The sequence below is a fragment of the Pristiophorus japonicus genome, unplaced genomic scaffold (assembly GCF_044704955.1).
Source record: "Pristiophorus japonicus isolate sPriJap1 unplaced genomic scaffold, sPriJap1.hap1 HAP1_SCAFFOLD_2431, whole genome shotgun sequence".
Classification (NCBI taxonomy): Eukaryota; Metazoa; Chordata; class Chondrichthyes; family Pristiophoridae; genus Pristiophorus; species Pristiophorus japonicus.
Genome location: NW_027252157.1, coordinates 22501 through 27500, shown reverse-complemented (window position 1 = coordinate 27500; position 5000 = coordinate 22501).

The following is a 5000-nucleotide window of genomic DNA, read 5'->3' as shown; positions in this document are numbered from 1 at the left end:
CCGCCTTCTGGTTAATGAGTTATCCAGCCTGGCACTTCGGTTGCGCCAGCGAGACCAAGTCTCGGCTTTGGTTATTGATTTGAGCCGAACCGACCTGCCCCCCGCCACCGCGGGCTGAACTCGGGCAGGTCTGCCGATTTCCCGACTCCTTTCGGGGCCTAATCGGGTCGCGCGAGCCGCCTGGCGCGATCGGGGCCCATGCCCCGGCCTCTGCCAGGCCTCGGGCAGCCGCTTTTGAAGCCCGACCAAAACCCGAAAAATGGGCAAAAAGGGAATAAATTCCCGCCCAAAAAGGGTGAATAGTCGGTTGGGCGGCAGCCCTGGTCGGTCTCTGCAGACCTGGAGGCTCGAGACGTTTGTTTGGAAAACTCACCAAGTCTCGATTCTGCCACCTCCTACCTCTGTGCAGATACCCCGCCAACCCCCAAGGACAGAAATGACAAGTGTCAAGTTGGCGGGGCGTCGGGCCACCTGCTGCCGGCCATGAGCATCCAAATCCCCGCAAAAGGGGCATTTTCATTTCTTCATCGGGACTTCCGACAATTGCCGAGGTTCAACTCATTAACGTTGTTCGCAGACACTTGCCAGAAAATGCAAGTGGCCACTTTGCCGGGCCGACTCGCTTGCCCAAGCGGGAAACCATCAACCGAAGGCCCGGTAAGGCGGCCGAATCTGACCTCATAGACTTCCACACAACGGGACTTTTGACTTTCCCGGCCGCGGGTGGCCTCCACCCGGCCTCAGCCATCAGCCCTGCCTGCCTCCAGCCGCCTTCTGGTTAATGAGTTATCCAGCCTGGCACTTCGGTTGCGCCAGCGAGACCAAGTCTCGGCTTTGGTTAATGATTTGAGCCGAACCGACCTGCCCCCCGCCTCCCCCGGGCTGAACTCGGGCAGGTCTGCCGATTTCCCGACTCCTTTCGGGCCTAATCGCGTCGCGCGAGCCGCCTGGCGCGATCGGGGACCATGCCCCGGCCTCTGCCAGGCCTCGGGCAGCCGCTTTTGAAGCCCGACCAAAAACCCGAAAAATGGGCAAAAAGGGAATAAATTCCCGCCCAAAAAGGGTGAATAGTCGGTTGGGCGGCAGCCCTGGTCGGTCTCTGCAGACCTGGAGGCTCGAGACGTTTGTTTGGAAAACTCACCAAGTCTCGATTCTGCCACCTCCTACCTCTGTGCAGATACCCCGCCAACCCCCAAGGACAGAAATGACAAGTGTCAAGTTGGCGGGGCGTCGGGCCACCTGCTGCCGGCCATGAGCATCCAAATCCCCGCAAAAGGGGCATTTTCATTTCTTCATCGGGACTTCCGACAATTGCCGAGGTTCAACTCATTAACGTTGTTCGCAGACACTTGCCAGAAAATGCAAGTGGCCACTTTGCCGGGCCGACTCGCTTGCCCAAGCGGGAAACCATCAACCGAAGGCCCGGTAAGGCGGCCGAATCTGACCTCATAGACTTCCACACAACGGGACTTTTGACTTTCCCGGCCGCGGGTGGCCTCCACCCGGCCTCAGCCATCAGCCCTGCCTGCCTCCAGCCGCCTTCTGGTTAATGAGTTATCCAGCCTGGCACTTCGGTTGCGCCAGCGAGACCAAGTCTCGGCTTTGGTTAATGATTTGAGCCGAACCGACCTGCCCCCCGCCTCCCCCGGGCTGAACTCGGGCAGGTCTGCCGATTTCCCGACTCCTTTCGGGGCCTAATCGCGTCGCGCGAGCCGCCTGGCGCGATCGGGGACCATGCCCCGGCCTCTGCCAGGCCTCGGGCAGCCGCTTTTGAAGCCCGACCAAAAACCCGAAAAATGGGCAAAAAGGGAATAAATTCCCGCCCAAAAAGGGTGAATAGTCGGTTGGGCGGCAGCCCTGGTCGGTCTCTGCAGACCTGGAGGCTCGAGACGTTTGTTTGGAAAACTCACCAAGTCTCGATTCTGCCACCTCCTACCTCTGTGCAGATACCCCGCCAACCCCCAAGGACAGAAATGACAAGTGTCAAGTTGGCGGGGCGTCGGGCCACCTGCTGCCGGCCATGAGCATCCAAATCCCCGCAAAAGGGGCATTTTCATTTCTTCATCGGGACTTCCGGCAATTTCCAAGGTTCAACTCATTAACGTTGTTCGCAGACACTTGCCAGAAAATGCAAGTGGCCACTTTGCCGGGCCGACTCGCTTGCCCAAGCGGGAAACCATCAACCGAAGGCCCGGTAAGGCGGCCGAATCTGACCTCATAGACTTCCACACAACGGGACTTTTGACTTTCCCGGCCGCGGGTGGCCTCCACCCGGCCTCAGCCATCAGCCCTGCCTGCCTCCAGCCGCCTTCTGGTTAATGAGTTATCCAGCCTGGCACTTCGGTTGCGCCAGCGAGACCAAGTCTCGGCTTTGGTTATTGATTTGAGCCGAACCGACCTGCCCCCCGCCACCGCGGGCTGAACTCGGGCAGGTCTGCCGATTTCCCGACTCCTTTCGGGGCCTAATCGGGTCGCGCGAGCCGCCTGGCGCGATCGGGGCCCATGCCCCGGCCTCTGCCAGGCCTCGGGCAGCCGCTTTTGAAGCCCGACCAAAAACCCGAAAAATGGGCAAAAAGGGAATAAATTCCCGCCCAAAAAGGGTGAATAGTCGGTTGGGCGGCAGCCCTGGTCGGTCTCTGCAGACCTGGAGGCTCGAGACGTTTGTTTGGAAAACTCACCAAGTCTCGATTCTGCCACCTCCTACCTCTGTGCAGATACCCCGCCAACCCCCAAGGACAGAAATGACAAGTGTCAAGTTGGCGGGGCGTCGGGCCACCTGCTGCCGGCCATGAGCATCCAAATCCCCGCAAAAGGGGCATTTTCATTTCTTCATCGGGACTTCCGACAATTGCCGAGGTTCAACTCATTAACGTTGTTCGCAGACACTTGCCAGAAAATGCAAGTGGCCACTTTGCCGGGCCGACTCGCTTGCCCAAGCGGGAAACCATCAACCGAAGGCCCGGTAAGGCGGCCGAATCTGACCTCATAGACTTCCACACAACGGGACTTTTGACTTTCCCGGCCGCGGGTGGCCTCCACCCGGCCTCAGCCATCAGCCCTGCCTGCCTCCAGCCGCCTTCTGGTTAATGAGTTATCCAGCCTGGCACTTCGGTTGCGCCAGCGAGACCAAGTCTCGGCTTTGGTTAATGATTTGAGCCGAACCGACCTGCCCCCCGCCTCCCCCGGGCTGAACTCGGGCAGGTCTGCCGATTTCCCGACTCCTTTCGGGGCCTAATCGCGTCGCGCGAGCCGCCTGGCGCGATCGGGGACCATGCCCCGGCCTCTGCCAGGCCTCGGGCAGCCGCTTTTGAAGCCCGACCAAAAACCCGAAAAATGGGCAAAAAGGGAATAAATTCCCGCCCAAAAAGGGTGAATAGTCGGTTGGGCGGCAGCCCTGGTCGGTCTCTGCAGACCTGGAGGCTCGAGACGTTTGTTTGGAAAACTCACCAAGTCTCGATTCTGCCACCTCCTACCTCTGTGCAGATACCCCGCCAACCCCCAAGGACAGAAATGACAAGTGTCAAGTTGGCGGGGCGTCGGGCCACCTGCTGCCGGCCATGAGCATCCAAATCCCCGCAAAAGGGGCATTTTCATTTCTTCATCGGGACTTCCGACAATTGCCGAGGTTCAACTCATTAACGTTGTTCGCAGACACTTGCCAGAAAATGCAAGTGGCCACTTTGCCGGGCCGACTCGCTTGCCCAAGCGGGAAACCATCAACCGAAGGCCCGGTAAGGCGGCCGAATCTGACCTCATAGACTTCCACACAACGGGACTTTTGACTTTCCCGGCCGCGGGTGGCCTCCACCCGGCCTCAGCCATCAGCCCTGCCTGCCTCCAGCCGCCTTCTGGTTAATGAGTTATCCAGCCTGGCACTTCGGTTGCGCCAGCGAGACCAAGTCTCGGCTTTGGTTAATGATTTGAGCCGAACCGACCTGCCCCCCGCCTCCCCCGGGCTGAACTCGGGCAGGTCTGCCGATTTCCCGACTCCTTTCGGGGCCTAATCGGGTCGCGCGTGCCGCCTGGCGCGACCGGGGACATGCCCCGGCCTCTGCCAGGCCTCGGGCTGCCGTTTTTGAAGCCCGACCAAAAACCCGAAAAATGGGCAAAAATGGAAAAAATTCCCGCCCAAAAAGGGTGAATAGTCGGTTGGGCGGCAGCCCTGGTCGGTCTCTGCAGACCTGGAGGCTCGAGACGTGACTTTGGAAAACTCACCAATTCTCGATCAGCCACCTCCTACCTCTGTGCAGGTACCCCGCCAACCCCCAAGGACAGAAATGACAAGTGTCAAGTTGGCGGGACGGATTTGACTTCGGTCGCCGAGCCCTGGAACTAATTTCCCGCAAACGGCTTCGGATTTTGCTCCATCCAGACTTCCGGGACGAAACTTGACAGGCCGTATCTCCGCACTCCCGGAGCGCAGCCGCACCGTTCCGGCACCCATCGACGCGGCTGGCCGAGCCCGAGCGAACGCACCCCACGGCGGACGGCTAGGCCTTTCCGATTTTTTCACCCTTTTTCCCGAAAAGATTCCAACTGGCAGGGACATTCGCCCGACGGCTTAAAGACATGCCCTTCTGCCACACTAACGTCCCCGCCTTCGTTTGGCTATGTTGGCTTCGTCATTTCCGTCTTTTATTAAAGATACCATCTTAACACGCCGGTTAACCATTTGCCAGAGTTTTCGGTTAATGGTTTGCCACCTTCAACCCATTTGGTTAACCATTTGCCGCCGACAATTTTCAGTTCATCAGTTGCCACATTCAGACTTTCTTCTCCGGTTGCATTTCGCGGACTTCCAGCGCGCTCGGCTTCGGGTCGGCCCGCAGGAATGTGGTAGCGTTCGATGCCGCTTGCCTTCCTCTTCCCCGCGCCGCGCACCCGACGAGCACAGCTGGCCCACCAGCGGAGATAGCCGTCGGAAAGCGGTCTCCAGCCAACGGCTGCACCTCCGCCGGCCAAAGAGCCGGCCGCACGCCGTCGCTGGCCTCCGGTGCGAC